The following is a 21,096-nucleotide window of genomic DNA, read 5'->3' as shown; positions in this document are numbered from 1 at the left end:
AGAAACTGAAGAGAATTCTTCAAATTCTTCAGACCAATGCCTTGAGTCTGAAATTGATCAAACATACCAACAAAATGCATTGATAAATATTGGCAATTGGAATGTAAAAGTTGGAAATAGGAGTAAGGAGCAGTAGTTTGAAAATAATATTCTTATACTGAGCCTCCACTCAAGTACTCCTTCAATGAAAGAATACTTTCTCCTATTAAATTGGTATTCTATGATGGTCATCTTCCTGACACAATCACTGAAGATAAGCAAATGTGATGAAGAAAGCTGACAGTGCCCGGCTATCAAAAGATACAGTGTCTGGGGTCTTAAAGGCTTGAAGGTAAACAAGTGACCATCTAGCTCAGAAGCAACAAGCCCACATGGAAGAAGCACACCAGCCTGTGTGATCATGAGGTGCTGAAGGGATCAGTTATCAGGCATCAAAGAACAAAAAATCATATTAGTGTGTGCTCACCTCCCTGATACGATCGCTGAGGACAAACGGGTGCATAAGCAAATGTGGCGAAGAAAGCTGATGGTGCCCAGCTATCAAAAGAGGTAGTGTCTGGGGTCTTAAAGGCTTGAAGGTAAACAAGTAGCCATATAGCTCAGAAGCAACAAAGGTGACATGGAAGAAGCACACCAGCCTGTGCAATCACGAGGTGTCAAAAGGAATAGTTATCAGGCATCATCAGAACAAAAAATCATATCGTTGTGAACGAGGGGGGTTGTGCAGAGTGGAGACACAAAGCCCATTTGTAGGCCACTGAACATCCTCTTACAGAAGGGTCTCATGGGAGGAGACGAGCCAGTCAGGGTGCAATGTAGCAATAGTGAAAAATACCACTTTCTTCTAGTTCCCAAATGCTTCCTTCCCTGCCCCCCCCCACTATCATGATCCCAATTCTACCTTAAAAATCTGGCTAGACCAGAGGATGTACACTGGTACAGATAGGAACTGGAAACACAGGGAATCCAGGGTGGATGATCCCTTCAGGACCAGTGGTGTGAGTGGCGGTACTGGGAGGGTGAGTTGGAAAGGGGGAACCAATTACAAGGATTTACATATAACCTCCTCCCTGGGGTATGGACAACAGAAAAGTGGGTTAAGGGAGATGTTGGACAGGGCAAGATATGACAAAATAATAATTTATAAATTATCAAGCATTCATGACGGGGTAGAGCGGAGAGGGAGGGGAAAAATGAGGACCTGATGCCAGGGGCTTAGGTGAAGGGCAAATGTTTTGAGAATGATGAGGGCAAGGAATGTACAAATGTGCTTTACACAATTGTTGTATGTATGGATTGTGATAGAGTTGTATGAGTTCCTAGTAAAATGATATTAAAAAAGAAGAAAATAATAGTCCTGTTGATAGAAAAAATTAGAGATCACATCATAGAATTTTGCAAGACCAATGGCTTCTTCATCGCAAATATCTTTTTTTCAACAACACAAAGGCAACTATATATGTACACTTCTCTATATATGCACAGAAAATAAATTTATTATACGCGTGAGAAGGGACAAGGGAGAAGGTCAATCTCAGCAGTTAAAATGTGATTGTTCTTAAAATCTCTTGTTTTAAAAGTTGTTTAAAGATTGTTCTAAAAATTCACTTGTTCTTATGTAAGTTCAGATTGAAACTGAAGAAAATTAAAACAAGTCCATGAGAACCAAAATACAACCTTGAACATATCCCACCTGAATTTTAAGAACATCTCAAGGTGTGATGCACTGCACATTAATGACAGAAGACTTGATGAGGGCAGCATTAAAAACATCACATATTAAGAAAACATGAGGTCATTAAACTGTATGCAGGTTGTAAGGCCCAGGGGCCTCTTCCATCCTAGTCACGGGGAGCACTAACCTCTCCTTTCATACAACACAACATTAGGTCATTAAAAAGAAAGAAAATATCAAAGTGGGTGTCAGAAAAAAACTCAAAGTTCTGCTTTGAATGGTACAATAGCTTTGGCAAGTGGGAGAAACGAAAGAGCTGAACAGAAAATTTCAAAGGGGAGCTTGAAAAGACAAAGTAAAATATTAAAATGAAAATGTGCAAAAATCCAGAGTCAGGAAACCATAAAAAGAAAAAAAAGAATACGCTCAACGTATCTTAAACTGAAGGCACTGAAGAATTAAACCCAGAGTGATACTGAAGGATTCTAGGGGAGAATATGGAATGATGCAGGGAGCAGCAAAAGAAAATGAAAGAATCCACAGTCACTGCGCCAACAAGAACTGGCTGATACTCAACCATTTCAAGAGGTAGTGTATGAGCAAGAAACACCTGTGCTGAAAAAACTAAAATAAAAAAAGAAACAATTGTATATAGACTGTACTGCATCGCCTCCAAAACAAGCACCAGGATTTGGCACAATACCAACTGAAATGGTTCAACGGGCAGATGGAATACTGGAAGCACTCATCGGTCTATGCCAAGAAATCTGGAAGACATCTACCTGGCTACTGACTGGAAGAGATGCATTTTTGACCCATTCCAAAGAAAGGTGACCCAATAGAATGCTCAAATTGCAGAACAACATCATTGATGGCACATGTAAGTAACACTTTGCTGAAGATCACCCAGCAATGGTTGCAGCAGTACACTGACAAGAGCTGTAAGAGGTTGAGGCTAGATTCAAAAGAAGAGGTAGAACGAAGGACATCAACGCTGATGTCAGCTGGATCTTGGTTCAAAGCAGAGATTATCAGACAGATGTTTACTTATGTTTAATTGACCATGCAAAGGCATTCAACCATGTGGAACATAACAAACTACCGACAGATAGCCTTGATGAGAATGGGAATTCCAAAACAATTCATTATACACATATGAAACCTGTACAGGGATCATGAGGTACCACATGTACTCGAGTATAAGCCAGCCCGAATATCAGCCAAGGCACCTAATTTTACCACAAAAACTGCATTAAAAATGTGCTGAAAAGCTCGGCTTGTACATGACAAAACTCAGCTTATACATGAGTATATACGGTAGTTTTGTGAACAGAACAGAGGGATACTGATGGTTTAAAATCAAGAAAGGTATGTATCAGGGTTATATTCTCTCAACATACTTTTTCAGTTTATATGCTGAGCAAATAATCAGAGAAGCTGGATTATCTGAAGAAGAATGTGGCCACAGAATTGGAGGAAGGCTTATTAATACCTTGAAATATGCAGATGACACAACCTGGCGTGCTGAAAGTGAGGAAGACATGTACACCTGACTGATGAAAATAAAGGACTGCAGCTTTCAGGATGGATTACCACTCAATGTTAAGAAAACAAAAATCCTCACAAGACCATTAGGTAACATCATGGTAAATGGAGAAAAGACTGAAGTTGTCAAGGATGTTGTCTTGCTCTGATCCACAATCGATGCTCATGAAGGCAGCAGTCGAGAAATCAAATGGTGCATTGCATTGTGTAAATCTGCTGCACAAGACCTCTTCAAGATGTTGAAAATCAAGGATGTCACTTTGAGGACTAAGGTGCACCTGACCCGAGCCATGGATTTTCAATTGCCTCATATGCATGTGACTGTTGGACACTGAATTAGAAAGACAGAAGGAGAATCAATGTATTTTAATTATAGTTTTGGAGAAGACTATTCAAAGTATCATGGACTGCAGAAAGAACAGACAAATCTGTGTTAGAAGTACAGCCAAGACACCTCTTGGAAGTGAGGATAATGAGACTCTGTCTCCCATACTTTGGGCATGTCACTGGGAGAGACTAGTTCCTGGCGAAGGATTCAATGTTGGATAAAGTGGTGGGGTAGTAAACAAGAGGAGGACTTCGGATTAGATGGATTGACCCAATGCCTACAATGGGCTTGAACATGATAACAATTACAAAGATGGGGCAGGACCAGGCAGTGTGTCATTCGGTTATACATTGGGTCATTATGAATCAGATCCAACTTGATGGGGCCTAACAACACAACAATATACTTTGCTAATCATTAGAGTCATAATTAATTCAGGCAAAATTCATTAATGATGATATGAGGAAGGATATGTTTAAACTGTCTCAAAGGATCTTCATCAATGATGCTATAAGGAAGGATATGTTTAAACTGTCTCAAAAGATCCTGCCACAATTATTTACTAATTACAAAAAGAAGAATAATAACTGTAGAATGAAATAAATAAGATTTTATTACCATTGACACTATCATCAAGTGATCAGTCAACATTACCAATAATGAGACAAAGAAGGATATACCACTTATGTGATATGCCTGCCAAAATTGCAAAACCTTTACTTGATCACAAAGAAACAAAAGGCACTCCTGATACCCTACTTGGTAGGACATCAACAAAACACTTGCTCTGTACTCTTTTACATGTCAAGATCAGAGTGAGAAAGTAAGGCTTGAAGAATGGTTGAGACTAAAAAAATTAAATGAACATAATAAGTAAGTAAAATCCTAAGCCCCAAAATGGATAGCAGAATGGGGAAATATACTTAAAAGGAACTGTGAATTGATAAAATCTGAATATGGATTGTAGGTTAGATAATAGGTTTGAACCAATATTCAATTTCCTGATTTAGAGAACTGTTCTATGATTATGTAAGAGAATCTCATTGTTCTTATAAAATTCATATGGAAGTATTTAGAGATAAAAGGGTAGTATATTTGTAACTTTACTCCAAGTGGCTGCAAAAAATGTGTTAATCTGGGTAGATTAGAGAAACAAATCAACGGAAACTCATATGTATAAATGAGAGAGTTTTATGTAAAGGGTAATTTTACATTAAGAAAGCATCCCAACCCAGTGCTGGGCAAGCCCATATGTCCAACATCAACCCATGAAATCCTCCTCTAGCTCACAAAACACACACAATGACACCGACTGCAGGAGGAAAGCTGAATGAGTGAACGTGTAAGCATCTCCACGCAGCTGCTCCAGCACTCAAGGCTGCATCAGGGTAGGTCCATGTGGCTTTTCCTCAGGGATGTCTCACAGGAGGTGAGCCTTGCCAACTGAAGCAGGGAACTGGCTAAGGCAGCTGCACCTTGGTCCAACCATCAGAGAGCAAGAGACCAGAAAAGCGAGGCTCACCGAGTCATTTATCTCTCTGCCCTTCAATTAATCCCACATGTGCTTATCGGCCAGGTTGGCACAATAAACCTTAACGATCTCAAATGTGTTCCATGCAAATTAAAAATATATAAGAGTAATTATGTAAATTAGAGTGAAAGAAGATTAAAGTTAATGAGAAAAAAAAATAAAACAATTTATATGTTTGAGTAAAGGGTATGTAAGTGCAAGTAAAAGGTACATATATAAATTTTCTGTAAATTTGAAGTTAACATAGTTTAAAAATATAAGTCCAATTCTACCCTAAGAATCTGGCTAGACCAGAGGATGTACACTGGTATAGATAGGAACTGGAAACACGGAATCCGGGACAGATGATCCCTTCAGAACCAGTGGTGAGAGTGGCCATACAAGGAGGGTGGAGGGAGGGTGGGTTGGAAAGGGGGACTCGATCACAAGGATCTACATATAACCTCCTCCCTTGGAGATGGACAACAGGAAATTGGGTGGAGGGAGACATCGGACAGGGCAAGACATGACAAAATAATAATTTATAAATTATCAAGGGTTCATGAGGGAAGGAGGAGCAGGGAGGGCGGGGAAAAAATGAGGACCTGATGCCAGGGGCTTAGGTGGAGAGCAAATGTTTTGAGAATGATGAGGGCAATGAATGTACAAATGCGCTTTACACAATTGATGCAAATATGGATTGTGATAAGAGGTGTATGAGCATCTAATAAAATGATTTTTTTAATTAGGGAAAAATATATGTACATCAGTACAAATTTTATGTCTGTACAGACATAGTCCACACTGGACTTCCCTAAGGCAGGTACCACAGACTGTGATCATTTCCCAATGAAGAGACTAAGTGGCAGTTTGAGGAGAGCTTTGAAAGAAAGTCCAATCTATCTCCCGGGAAACAAAAGCCATAAGGATATATTGAGTATATTGGTCATGTTAGTGTAAAAAATAGCTAATGAGAACCCAAGAGAAAAAATGGCCTACAGACAGAGAATCAATCAATACAAGGATGAGTCCCCTTCACAAGAGGAAAACAAGTTATCAGTAAGAGAAGAAAAAAATCAGCAGTGCTCTAGGATGTGAGAAACAGACATTTTACCCAGGATGTGAAGATCTATGCCTGCTACCCTACCATGTCATTAACAGAAATTTTTAGAATGTATATATTTCGATGAAACAGTACATACGAGATCACTCTAAGATAAAGAATTATCTGTCCTGATTTTTGCCTTTCATTTGTTATAATTTCTTAAAAGGGGTCCTGAAAGAGTGTTCCTTCTGATGTGTTTGCTTTGTCCTCCTGTCCATCCTTTATCTGAAAAGGAATAAAAGGTAAGTGGTTTGAGTTACAGATTGAATTATATTCCCCCAAATATTTGTGCAAATCCTAAACCCTATACCTGTGGTTCAAACCCCATTTGGGAATAGGATTCTCTTTTTCATTTTAATGAGGCAGTTTGGGTGTGTTTTAAATGGATCTCCTTCGAGGTTTAAAAGAGCAGATTAAGAAAGCATTAAGGGAGGGGAGATGGGGGAGATAGATGCAAAGCCACATGAAGATCACCAAGGAACAAAAGCTCAAAAGATACAAGGATCTTCCTCCAGGGCCAACAGAGAGGGAAACACCCCCCCCCCCTGCTCTAGTGCTGACACCCTGAATTCAGACTTACTTCCCTAAATTCAATCCCACTACCTATCCTGGAGGTGCAGTGATTTCACATTGGGCAGTTGCAAGGTTGGTCCACAGTCCCAAACCACGAGCCACTCCATGGGAGAAAGATGAGACTTTCTACTCCCATAAAGAGTTACAGCCTCTGAAATCCACAGGGCAGTTCTCTATGCTATGGGGTCGTTGGGTACAATGTCTTTTTCTCACAGCCTAGAGTTCTGCTAATTCTTTTTTCTCAATTCGATGGTAGTGAGTTTGATGGTTTTTTGAGCTGCTCCTTGGAAGATGAGGCTATTTGTGCCTATATTTATAGTCTCAGAAACCCTAAATATGGTCCCTATATATCAGTTTGTATATAAATCAGGCATCCCTGGTGGTGCAGAGGTTAAGCAATCGGCTGTTAACAGAAAAGTCTGAGGTTTCATTCCACAAGATAAACGTGTGGAAGTCTGCTTGAGTTCGTATTATAGCCTGGGGGACTCTATGGGGCAGTCTGACCCTATCCTGAAAGGTTGCTATCCGCCACTTATCTGTCAGTTTGTCACACTGTGGTGGCTCATGTGTCGCTGTGATGCTGGACGCTGTGTCACTGGTATTTCTAATACCAACAGGGCCACCCAACGTGAGCAGGTTTCAACAGAGCTTCCAGCCTAAATACAAACCACAAAGAGGGAATAGGCTGAGGAATTGGCCACCGAAACCCTTACAGATCACATCAAAACATTGTCAGATACGGAGAACCCCGGGAACAGCAGCAGAACGTTGTCAGAAACAGTGCCAGAGCCGAGCCCCTCCGTTGGCAGGCACTTAAAACATCATGGAGGAAGAGCTGCTTTCTCAAAGGCCAGGGAAACATAAGGGCATGGATGGAATCAATCCTTCAGGACCTTCATCTGCTGATGCTCAAACTGAGAAGAAACAGCTGCAAGCATCAATGAGTAATTTGAACTTATGATAGACAAAGTATGCATCTAAGAAAATTGAAAGTTGCAAAAGGTAAATGAGACGCATAAAGATCGACATTCTAGGTGTTAGTGAACTGAAATTGACCCATCGTGGCCATTTTGAAACAGAAAATCAGATAGTTTACAATGCCAGACCGACGGATGCAAAAGGAAGGGCATTGCATTCGTCAAAAAAGACGCGTCAAGATCCACCTTACTCTGTGCCAGAATTGTGGGTCCACAAAGAATAGTAGTCAATACAACTACTATTCAAATGTATGCACCAATCACAGAAGATAGTGACGCAGAAATGTATCAAACATATGATCAAGATACACTGATGATTATTAGTGATTGGAATGCAAACATTGGAAACAAAAAAGGTAAGTACAGATGTTGGAAGAGATGATCTTGGTCTGGGGTCCTCAAACTTTTTAAACATGGGGTCAGTTCACTGTCCCTCATTGGAGGGCCAGATGATAGTTTAAAAAAAACAAAACTTTGAGAATGATGATGGCAACAAATGTACAAATGTGCTTGACACAATGGATGGATGGATGGATTATGATAAGAATTGCACGAGCCCCCAATAAAATGATCAAAAAATACTATGAATAAATTCCTATGCAATTGAATGAGTCGGCTGCTAAGCAGGACAGACAGCGACAGCAAAAATACCTGGCAGGCAGGATAAATGTCCTCGGTGGGCTGCAGGTGGCCTGCGGGATGTAGTTTGAGGACCCCTGGACAAAGCTGAAAATCACATGATAGAATTTTGCAAAACCAATGACTTCACTTAGCAAATACTTTTCAACACCACAAACAGTGAGTATACAGTTTTCTCCAGAAGGAAAACACAGACATCAAATTGACTACAGATGGGAAGAGACTATGGAGAAGCTCAATATCAGCAGCTAAAACCAGACCAGCAATCAACTGTGGAACAGACCATTAATTTCTTATATGTAAGCTCATGTTAAAGCTGAAGAAAATAAAAACAAATCCATGAGAGGCAAAATACGATCTTGAGTGTATCTCATCTGAATTTTTAGAGTGTCTCAAGGAAAGAACACGTATGACAGAAGAGCCGATAAGCTATGGATGATATCAAGAACACCACACATGAAGAAAGCAAAGGTCATAGAAAAGACAAAAAGAAAGAAAAGATCAAAGTGGATATCAGGAGAGACCTGAAACTTGCTCTTAATCCTAGAGTAACTAGGGCAAATGAAGGAAATAAATGAAGGAAAAAAGTAAACAAAAAATTTTCAAAGAACAGCTCAAGAAGACAAAGTAAAATATTATAATGAAATGTGTAAGCTCCTCGAGTTAGAAAACCACAAAAGAAGAACATGTTCAACCTATCTTAAACTAAAGAACGGAAGAAAAAATTCAATTTTGAGTTGAAATATTAAAAAATTCTTTGGGCAAATTGTTGAATGATGCAGAAGTCATCCAAAGAAGATTGAAAAAATACACAGTCACTGTACCATAAAGAAGTAGATGATATCTAACCATTTCAAGACACAGCATAGGAACAAAAGCCAATGGTACTGAAGGAAGAAGTCCAAGCTACACTGAAAGCATCAGCCAAAAACAAGGCTCCAGAAACTGATGGAATATCAACTGAAATGTTTCAACAAGCTGATGAAGCACTGGAAGCACTCACTAGTCTATGCCAGGAAAATTGGAAGACAGCTGATTGGCCCACTGACTGCAAGAGATTGCTATTTATACCCATTCCAAATAAAGGTGCCCAACAGAATACTCAAAATACAGAATATCACTGATATCACACACAAGTACAATTTTGCTGAAGACCATCCAACAACAGTTGCAGCAGTACACTGATAGAGAGCTGCCAGAGGTTCCAGAGGGATCCACAAGGGACCTTCTGTTTCGCAGCCCCGTGTGTAAACCACTACACGGTCCCGGCTCCTTCCTCATGACATAAAATGGAGTCAACTATCTGACTCTTTCCCTTCCTGGGATCCAAATGAAGTTACCACTGAAGGTCTGTTCACAATAGAGAATCTCCTCTACTCCACCTTCCTGAATGCCTCGTTTCTTCAACATGCTTCAGCCACTTTCCCTGCTTCTCAGGATTTATGCTAAATGCAGGCATACCATGGAGAAAGCACAAGTTTGGTTCCAGACCACTGCAATTAAAGCAAATATCACATTAAAGTGAGTCATACGAATATCTTGGTTTCCAAATGTATATAAAAGTTTATGCTGGCACTCTTACATAGTTTGCTAAGTGGGAGGGACCCAGCTGTATGAAAAAAAGTTTGGAACTTTATGAGAATTGCCAAAATGTGGCATAGACATGAAGTGAGCTCACGCTGTTGGGAAAATAGTATTGATAAACATGCTCAACTCAGAGTGGCCACAAACCCTCAATCTGTAACAGAAAACACAGTATCTATGGTGCAGAATAAAATAAAGTACACTAGCATGGCATTCAATCATTTAGGGAAAATTCAAATTCTTTATTAAAATTTTTAGCTTCATTACTCCCTTTCTTCGTCTACTCTGCTTTGAATGTGCCTTAATAGTGTTGCCTTCCCTGCAGCAAAGCTAATTCACCTGCTTTGTCTTCCAATTGCAAAGTATGTGTTCATTATTATTCACTGTCATTGTTTATTTGCACTCTAATATATGAAGGGGCTTCGAAAATGCAGGGATTGATGACAACTCATGCCAGCATCTTAGTAGAACTGCCCCATGGATTTTCTACAGCTGTACTCTTTCCAGAAGCAAATTTCCACATCTTTCTCTTGTGGAGCATCTAATGGGGTCCAAACTTTCGTTGGCTGGCTGTCTCTTAAGTACTGCGGTAGCAACTGAACTCTAACTAGACTTGTACCACAAAGACTTATTCAGTTCCTACTACATGCCAGGTTCTCTATTTGGTACGTGAGATGGACATGGCACATTGCTTACCTTTGTGGAGGTTAAAGTACATGGAGACTTCAAAAAGTTCATGGAAAATTTGATTACCTTTTTATTCTTACTTTTCCTGTAATTTAGGAGTCCCTGGGTGGTTCAATCAGTTAGTTACTCAACTACTAACAGAGCGGTTAGTGGTTCAAATCCACCCAGAGGGGCACTGAAAGATAGGTCCAGGAACAGACTTCTGAAAGTTCACAGCCTGAAACCACTCTAGAGTAGCTGAACTCTGCACATGAAGTAAGGGCACCATGAGCAGAATCGACCCAACAAATAGCTTTTTAAATTTGAAAAACAACAAACTTTCAACTGTTTAGTTCATATGAAATATTTATACACCATTTTATCAGTACATACCTGTTCATGCTGCCAAAACATGGTTCCAGTTTTATGAACTATTTTCTGATTCTATAGTCAGCTGATAGTCAAGTTTACTTCCTGTTGAATTCAAATGCCAGTATGAAAGGACTTCAAAAAGTTCATGGAAAAATAGAATTATGACCAAATGGAATTTTTCCATGAACTTTCTGAAGCTTCCTCATATATGTGGTAATATGAGTCACTGTGATCTCTTACTCAGCAACATTTATGCATTCTAACTTTGATCAACATGGCTTTCTATTGCTCTAGGATATAAACACTTCAAACGCCAAAGCTGAAACCTTACTACAATGTGAAGAAGCTATTGGGAGGGCTAATTGATTAAAATGGCACTAGAGCCCTTGAAAGTGTCAAAAAAAACAAGGATGTCACTTTGAGGACTAGGATTCGTCTGACCCAAGCCGTGGTATTTTCTATGGCCTCATCCGCATGTGAAAGTTGGACACGGAATTAGGCAGACCCGAGAAGAATCCGTGTATCTGAATGACGGAGCTGGCAAACAATACTGAAAGGACCACGGACTGCCAAAAGAACGAGCAAACCTGTCTGAGAAGAGTACAGCATTTGTCCCATGTACTTTGGACAGGTTGTCAGGAGAGAGCAGTCCCTGGAGAAAGACACCATGTTTGGTACGGCAGCAGCAGGCAGTGAAAAAGAGGAAGACCCTTGACAATATGGCTTGACGCAGTGGCTGCACTGATGAGCTGAAACATAAGAACAATGATGAAAATGGAACCAGACCAATCCGGTTTTCCTTCTCTTGTATACAGTGTCGCTATGAGTCAAGAGTTCTGCAGGGCCATCTGGGAGAATGCATGAATGCACTGCAAACTGTACATAGTGGAGTGGAGCCTACACAGAAAGAGCATGCAGAGCCCGACTCCTCAATTACAGTGGCACAACATCTGTCTTAGCTTAGTTTAACAGGCCCTAAAAGCAGCCTTGCTCGCTGTTTATTTTCTAATGCATACCCTCTTCTAAGGGATGCCCTTGAGCTATGATGTAACATTTGAACTCTGTGACAAGAGCAAAGCTAACAACAACCAAGCAGAAATTGTGTTCCATTTTAATGTACTTTAAACCTCCTGTTTTCTTTTTCTTACAGGGCCCCTGCATGTCACTGAGGAAAGGTGCGTGCACTGCAATGGGATTCAGAGGCTTCTCAAAACTGCCATGCCATGGGCAAGCCTCGAGTCAAAGTGATGCCAATGTGTACCGGAGATTTGGTGTTATTTATTTAGCTAAGGCAGGCAGACATGACATTGAAAAACAATCATCATGACATGGGAAGCTGTGTGGAGAAAAGGATAGATGGCGGGGCCCAGCTCTCTGCTCCTGTGATGAAGAATGCTCTGTCCTCTGGTAAAACCGTGTTTGAACATAATGTCAGCTGTCTTTCTCATTCAAATGAAACTCCCTGTATCCACACCAGCACAGCAGTGCTCATTGTGGGCTGTCAGTCAGAACATTGAAGAGCCTTAAAACAGCTGGTTTGTACAAAGAAATCCTTTATAACAAGGTTGTACAGCCTCAAATTATCCCACGGTATATTACACAAGGCAACTTTAAAAAGGAGAACCACGTAAAATATTGTGTAAGAAGAGCCAGATACTTCTAGGACTTGAACTCTGTGTAACCTTGTTGTGTTGGATTCATTATTTAAAAAATCAACCTGTTGGGAATTGGACCTCATTCTTAACTGTAAAAATCGAGGGGAACAAAAACTATTAAAATTTCTTAGAGTAATCTTTCAAAGGAGAGGTTTACTAACTCCTTACCAGACTATTGCAAAGAGGGAAGATTCTATCCTGTTGGTCTAGTTACTATAAAATGAACTGTACATAGCCATATGATTAAAATATTCACATCTGTACTTTATATGAATCTTTTTATTATACTCCCACCAAGTTGATATCAAAACGGTGAGAACACACTTGAAAACCAAACTCATGGTCATCCAAGAGATTCTGATTCATAGTAACCCTATAGGACAGAGTACAACTGATTCCAAAGTTGTAAATCTTTAAGAGGAGCACCAAGCCTCATCTTTCTCTCTCAGAACTTCTGGTGGGTTTGAACTGCCAACCTTGTGGTTAGCAGCCAAACTCATAACCCACCATGTCAAGAGAGCTGCTATAAAATGGTGAGTGTTTTTATTATTGGTCCTGAGGCCACTCTATTATTAAGCAATTAACAATAATAAAAACAAGCAAACAAAAACACCTAGACCTGGATATAGTCCAATATTGTAAGAGGTTAGTAAATAGTCAACATCTTAATCTAAAATCGATGGTGAGGAGGGCACAGAATGTCTAGTGGGGCTTGATCAAGGGCAATGTGGCTGAGAGGAATTACTGAAACCCAAATGAAAGCCAAACATGATAGGGGGACAAGAGGAAAGTAAAAGGAAATAGAGGAAAGAACCGGGAGGCAAAGGACATTTATAGGGGTCTAAATACAGGCGCATATATATATATATATATACACACACACACACAGATAATGATAGGGAAATAGATATATGTACATATATTTATTTGTTAAGTATTAAGGTAGCAAATGGATATTAGGCCTCCACTCAAGTACTCCCTCAACGCAAGAACCCTTTGTTCTAATAACCCGGCATTCTATGATGCCCACCTTCCCTGACACAATTGCTGAAGACAAAATGGGTGCATAAACAAATATGGTGAAGAAAGCTGATGGGGCATGGCTATTAAAAGATATAGCATCTAGGGTCTTGAAGGTTTGAAGATAAACAAGGGGCCATCTAGCTGAGAAGAAACAAAGCCCACATGGAAGAAGCACACCAACCTGTGATATCATGAGGTATCGATGGGATCAGGTGTCAGGCATCAAAGACCCAGAACAAAAAACCATATTGATGTGAATGAGGAGGGATGCGGAGTGGAGACCCAAAGGCTATCTGTCGAAAATTGGACATCCCCTTACGGAAGGGTCACAAGGAAGAGATGAGCCAGTCAGAACACAACTTTCCTCTAGTTCTTTAATGCTTCCCCCACCCACTATCTTGACCCCAATTCTACCTTAAAAATCCAGCTAGGTTAATGATCTACACGGGTACAGATAAGAGCTCCCAACACAGGGAATCCAAGACAGATAAACCTCTCAGGACCTATAATGTGCATAACAATACCAGGAGGGGAAGGGAAAGGCGGAACCAATCACAAGGATCGACATACAACCACCCCCCAGGGGGACACACAACAAAAAAGTGGTTCAGTGTAAGACATAAATAATAATAATTTATAAATTATCAAGGGTTCATGAGGGAGGAAAGGGGGGTTGGGGGCGGGGAATGAGCTGATACCAAGGGCTCAAGTAGAAAAGAAAATGTTTTGCAAACGATGATGGCAACATTTGTACAAATGTGTTTGACACAACAGGTGTTTGTATGGATTGTGATAAAAGCTGTAAGAGTCCCCAATAAAATGATTTTTTTTAGAGTAAACACTTTATATACTTTCTATACACTAAAACTTCAAAATGACTTATTAAAATCAGAATTTGAGGGCTGTGTTTTACTTTTAAGTACAGTAGCTAGCCTACCTTATCTTTTACTCCAATATATAAAACAGAAGCATTCAGCATGTATATCACCCATGACCATAAAAAAATAGCAAATCATGAGTCAAATGAAAGGCAGTAATAATTCTACTGCATGTGCTTTGGCCCTTTAAGAACCTTAAATATTATCCAGTTGGTGAAAATGCATTGACTGAAGGTTACAAAGTAGGGGTGTTAGAATCACTCACATCAAACACACGATCAGTGATTTTCTAGATATGTCAACAATGTACCTAATCTTTTCAGTTAAACAATGCTTTTAGAAATGCCTCAAAAGCTAAAATGGATATCTGAAAATTCTTTCAAAATGCTATCAGGCCATTAGTAGCCTAGCACATTTGTCAACAATTTAATTAAATATTTTTAAGTCATCTCAAAGTCACATAGTGGTGGATTTTTTTGTTTTCAAAGCATCACACTTGTTATTGATATGCTATATAACAGATAATACATTCTGAATTTTTCTTTGTTTATTAACAAGCCCTTGTAATTAACTTGCTTTTAAATCATAAGTATGATACTATTTTAATTTCCCTCACATTCTCTACCCTATCATTTGAAATCACATTAAGCTGACTCTTAGAAGGCCACCTGGTGCAACACTGTGACATTGAAGTGAGCTGCTCTGGTATGCGGGAACCACTGACAGTCTTCTATGCAAAAATCCATTTCTCTAACTGATGACAGAACTAGGGGAAATTAATTTTTGCTATTCATAAATACCTGACAGGTTTAATGTAAATGTTTTGAAAAAGACCTCAGCATAGGCTGCACATACATTACATATGCAGCGCTGCACTGGAATGTTGTATTTGAAACCCATTCAAATCTCAATCACTACTGCCGGAAATGTTGGAATTTCCGAAACTAACTCACAGATTGCAATCGCCTCCGTATACATGTAAATAACAACAGAGGGCCCCATGAAGTCTTTCCGACATTGGGAAAGATCAGCAATTTGACACTTAGGGCAAATTTCTTTGATAGGAATACTCTGAAAACACGGGCGAACCTGACGAATCACTGACTGTTGGCCAGGCTACCCTCCTGTGGTCAAAGCGGAAGAACTTCCAGGAAGGAGGCTGAGCTCGTTTTTAAGGTCCAGAAGGGCTGCCGTGGAATGAACGGCTGCCACCCCAGAAACAATCTTAGCCCCAAACGAGATGACATCGCTCCTTAGGATGCCATAAGAGTGTCAGGGATTGCCAGTGGCGATGCAAAAACAAAGCCCCGGGGCAGCTTCAACCCACTTCATGTATTAGACATAACAAGGAAAACAAAACAGAAACCAAACCCACTGCCTTGAGTTGACCCTGATTCATAGCGACCCTACAGGACAGGGCAGAACTGCCTCTGTGCATGTCAGACTGTAACTCTATGGGATTAGAAAGCCCCATCTTTCTCGCATACTAGTTACAGACCTGAAAAAATCACGTGTAGATACACAGGCTAGTCACTTATTTAAATAATTCTATGGGGAAACTATTTGTAAGTAATCACTCTTAACTAACTCAATTTTAAAATGTTATATGTATTTTCAATTTTGAGTATCAATAGAAGAGTGACCGTAATAGATTAAAACAATCAAATAGGATTTTTTAAATCTACAAATTCAAAATGATTCTAGAAAAAAAGAAACACCCTGGTTCGCTTCTTTGGGAGCATTTGGAACCAACTGTTTATTCTGAAAACTGGTAAACAAAGGTTGGGTAGAGGGGACCTCAAGTATGTCGGTGACCTTTCCTGATTGAATTAAACATCAGGTATTGGGTGCGTTTCTCTTCATAGAAGTATTCAAACTGACAAGTGAAGAAAGAATAAATGCATCAGAATACAACCATTTTGCAAACACTGAACGAAATATTTGTCACAAGCATCAAAAAAAACACGCACAATAAGAGACTTGGTTGAAATGAAAAGTACCACCAATAAAATATGCACGCCCCGCCCACAATAAGCCTGAATCAGATCAAGCTACTTGAGCTAACTAACTACGAGTAGCCAGAGAAAACCATGTGAAGCAGTAGCACAAGGATACAAGAAGCAGGCCCTAAGGTGAACAATAACAACCCAGTATCTGCAACAAGATTTGAAGGAAAGAAAGGGAAAAGAAAATTATAGATTACTACAGACAATCTACATGTACGGATTTGTTTACATCCCAATTCAAAGAAATTGAGAGTGAGAAAAAAAAGACAATTGGAAAAATTTAGACATGAGATGATATTAAGAAATTATTAGTGATTTTAATGGATACTAATGGTGAATTGATTTTTAAAGTCTGTATCCTTTAAAACACAGTCAAATATGTATGGATGAAATATGGTGTCTGTAAGTCAATTAGATATACTTCAGTTGCGGAGGTAGCAATAAATAGAAGAATAAATGAATTGAGATTGGCCACATGCTTGTTGATAATTTTGCTCAATGTGTAATATTATGTTTTCTGCTTTTGTGCCGTTTTAAAGTTCTCAATTAGAATTTTAAAATTATACAAGACTCATAAACTAAGAAAATTCTGTTTTATTTTTAAATTCTAAAATGTATTGCCTGGCCTATTGCAAGTACAGAAATAACCATTTGTGGTAAGAAGGGGTGGGGACCTACAATAAATGAAGATACTTATAGCTATGAGAGCCAAGAAGAAAACAAAGAATAAATTCAGCCAAAGAGATTAAGAATTCCTTTTTTTATCCTTTTACTGTGTCAAGCACATTTGTACATTTGTTGCCATCATCACTCTCAAAACATTTGCTTTCTATTTGAGCCCTTAGAGATTAAGAACTCTTAATAGATTCTTCCCAACTGGTTGGTTGCAATCTATATCATCTGCATCTCTCTCTACTATAAACATCTGTAATCCTATTTTTATAAAGAACTATAGTATGCTGAACATTATGCACAAAACCCGAACACCTCTGCTTCTTTAATTTCTATTATTGCTCCCGTGTGAAAATAATCTGACAGTATTTCAGGACATTGAAAAATATTTGGGGTAGTGCCTAGGTCAGGAGGAAATGGGAACGATTGCTAATATGCAACCTCTTTTTGAAGTGATACAAACGTGGGTTGTGATATTGGCTGCCCAGGGAATAGACTAAAAACCTATGAATTGTATACACACTTTAGGTGGGGAAATTGTGTGGTATGTGAAGGATAGCTTCATAAACTATTATAAAAAAAGAATTTTTGTCTGCCTCTAGAAAAAAAGCGCATGGCTATGAAGATCCTTGTTGATGTTGCTATTGTTATTAGGTGCCATTCAGCGATTCCCACTGAGAACAGCCCCCGGCACAACAGAAGGAAACACTGCACCATCCTCACAGTTGTTGGTTGGAGCTCATTGTTGCGTCCACTGTGCCAATCCGGGCTCCTCAAGGGCCTTCTTTCCTTTGTTCCTTCCTTGTTTTCTTCTTCTTCTCCTTCTTCTCCCTCTTTTCTTTCTCTCTCTCTCTCTCTCTCCCTCTCCCTCTCCCTCTCCCTCTCCCTCTCCCTCCCCCTCCCCCTCTCCCTCCCCTCCCCTCCCCCTCTCCCTCCCTCCCCCTCCCCCTCTCCCCCTCCCCCTCCCCCCCCCTCTCTCTCTTCCATTTGCTGGTCTCTCCCAACACTACAACCAAAGAATGTGAGAAGAGGTCTTGCCAACCTCCCTTGCTTCTAAAGAGCATTCTGGCTGTACTTCTTTGCAAGTTGAATTTGTTTGTTCGGGGAGTCCCTGGTACTTTCAGTGTTCTTTGCCAACACTATAAATCAAATGCACCAATTTCTCTCTTGTCTGCCTTATGCCGTGTTCAGCTTCCACAGGCATGTGGGGTCAATGAAAAGGGCCTGGGTCAGTCACACCTTAGTCTTCAAAATGACATATTTGCTCCTGGACATTTTCAATGGGTCTTGTGCAAAAGATTGACTCAATTTGATGACTGCTTCAGTGAGTGTTGCTTGTGGATCTACGTAAAATGAAATCCTTGACAACTTCAGTCCTTTCTTGATTTTCTTACTGGTCCAGACAAATGAATTATCTTCTCTCTGTCTCAGTTTCTCCCTAAAAATTGAGCATTATAATTCCTACATAGTAAGATTAGGTTAAGAATTAGATGATATAGAATAGTGTGATGTGTACTAAAAAGAGGTATGTAATAATAATTTATTCCACGATAATGAGTAGTAACATTTTCAAAAAGAGTGGATACCATTTTACTATTTATAAGAACAACATTATAATAGCTTCTGTGGCATTTCAGTCATCAACAAGTTAAATGTGGGCAGTTTTAATAATCGAATTCAATATATGTTGTCTATCATATAACTGAGGCATTTATAAAAATGCCAAAAAATATTTCCAGTGCTACTAGTACTATAGCTCCTAATGCAAGCCAAATATCTTAATCTCACTTCTTCTCCTATAAAATAAAAGGTTTTAAATGAATATTTAACTAGAATAATACAAAGGGGTATTTAATGAGCTAAATTGGTTATTTTATCATTACACTTCGCACGCATGCAGCGGCTCTACAGCTGCTGAAAGGAGAAAGGAAAGGTATAGGAGACATGACAACTATTGTTTAGGAGACAGGCAGAGAAAAATCATTTGTTCATTTAGCCATTTCACAAACATGTGCTGAAGTCCAGAGATTGTGCCAGGCCTGGTTGGTAGATGAATGGCAAACAGGACAACGGCACAGGACTTGCCTGTCTGGTGCTGTGCAGACACAGGGAAGCAAGCAAACAGCTCCACGAGACTGAAAGAAATGGAAACCGAAGGACATACCCAGTCTTTCTGGAGCTTCAAGGAAAGGCCCGGCTAACTGCAAAAATAAGGGCTCTCCTACAGTAAGACGGAGTGCCAATGACTAGTCAAAGGCAGAATTCTCTGACCCTGGTGTCTGCTTCATTTGTCTCCCCAAATACACACAGATGTGGAAGATCCGGACAGAAGTAAAACAGACACAATGTTCCCCCATGAAGCTGCTGCTCTACCCGCAGAAGAGGACCATGTAAGTCATCATCTTAATTTCCTTTAAAGAGCTCTAGAGTGGGTGTTCATGGGAGGATGAGGCACAGGGCCTCAACATATACATTTGCATTGACACGGAATCATTTTTGTGAGTAAATATGAGACAAGATATTTGAGGTACTAAAATATGCAATGTTAAAATTCTGGTTTGGGTTCACACGAGCAACCCTGCCTCCCCTACTTCATTTCCAAATTTTTAAGCTCTTACCATTTTTTGGCGTTCGTGGTCCACTTCATCTGTTTAAGATTCTAATAGTGACTATCGATAATCATGACCTGCTATCTAGTTTACTCCTTCCACCATAAATTATTCCACTATAAATGTGGGTTTGAATCATCTTAAAGCCAGCAACGCACAACACTCATCGAGCCTAAAACAATGGCTTGAAGACGGACAGTTAGAAAACAACGCTGTTTTTGGCAAAGGAGAGAGGGTCAGGGAACATAAGGTAAGTCCTCTATTAGATGCATTGACACAGTAGCCTCAATGACAGACTCGCATATACAAGGGGGTGAAGATGGTGCAACCTCGTGTTACACATATACGACCGTCAGCCATCAGGCAACCACAGGGCAGTTAACAACTGTGACAATATATCACGGCGCCCCTTGATTAGCCAGCATGACGACAGGCAACCAACTGGCAGTATAAAACACTCAGGAAATGGAGACTAAACCCCTTTACCTTCCATAGTTCTGGAACACTCAGATTCTTCTGTCCAAGACGCTTCCCCCCAATTCCACGTGCATCCCAAATGCTCTTCACTGAAGGCTCAAGATGTGTGTGTGGTTGGCCATTTCCTTCTCTCATTTGTAACAGAAAGACTGTGTACCGGCAGCCTTTGGGGAACTGGGGAGATCATATAGCTTCTCATACTTTATCTCCCTGGAAGTTAAGACAATAGACTACATCTTGTTTGATAAGAATTTCCTTCAACTATGCTCTTTACTGACAACAGCGCTCGCGCAGAATGAAAATCCTCTCCGACATCCGTTGTAGCTTTTTTTCTATGTATTTTCACCATTTGTGTTCTTCTTCTCTTTTCAGATTTTACCACTTGAAGAATGTCAACGATCTCACACTGTACTCAGAGCTAAGAACAGCAAAACGAACAGATTCTAGGGACTTCTCAGGGGACACGAAGACAAGAGGAGGAAGATAGAGAAGTGCAGGGAGGAGGGGCAAGAGGGAATAGGGCAGGAAGAAGAGGCTATTGTAGGGGGCATTGAGTTTATCTCAATGGTGGTGGAATAATTTGGAAAAGGATATCAATAATGGTTGTACAACATGTAGTATAATCAATGGTACTGCATTATACAAGTAGAAGTTGTGGAATTGGAGAATATTCTGTTGTGTATATGATTGCCAAAATTAGAATATATATATATATATATGTAAGAATGAAGGAAGAAGAAAATGTTCCAGAATTGAATATGGTGATAATAGTACAACTTTTCTTGACAGGACTGAGTTATTA

General features: G+C 39.8%; 1 protein-coding gene and 1 pseudogene across 1 annotated transcript in view; both read right to left on the bottom strand.

Annotated features, from left to right (window-relative positions):
- Positions 1-21,096, bottom strand: part of CAMKMT (calmodulin-lysine N-methyltransferase) — a 461,032-nt gene that overhangs the window by 250,000 nt on the left and 189,936 nt on the right. The gene's annotated exons all lie outside the window — the stretch shown is intronic.
- Positions 1,783-1,881, bottom strand: LOC142431250 (U6atac minor spliceosomal RNA; annotated as a pseudogene).

Source organism: Tenrec ecaudatus, chromosome 17 (assembly GCF_050624435.1).
Source record: "Tenrec ecaudatus isolate mTenEca1 chromosome 17, mTenEca1.hap1, whole genome shotgun sequence".
Classification (NCBI taxonomy): Eukaryota; Metazoa; Chordata; class Mammalia; order Afrosoricida; family Tenrecidae; genus Tenrec; species Tenrec ecaudatus.
This window is presented reverse-complemented; position numbering and strand designations above follow the sequence as displayed.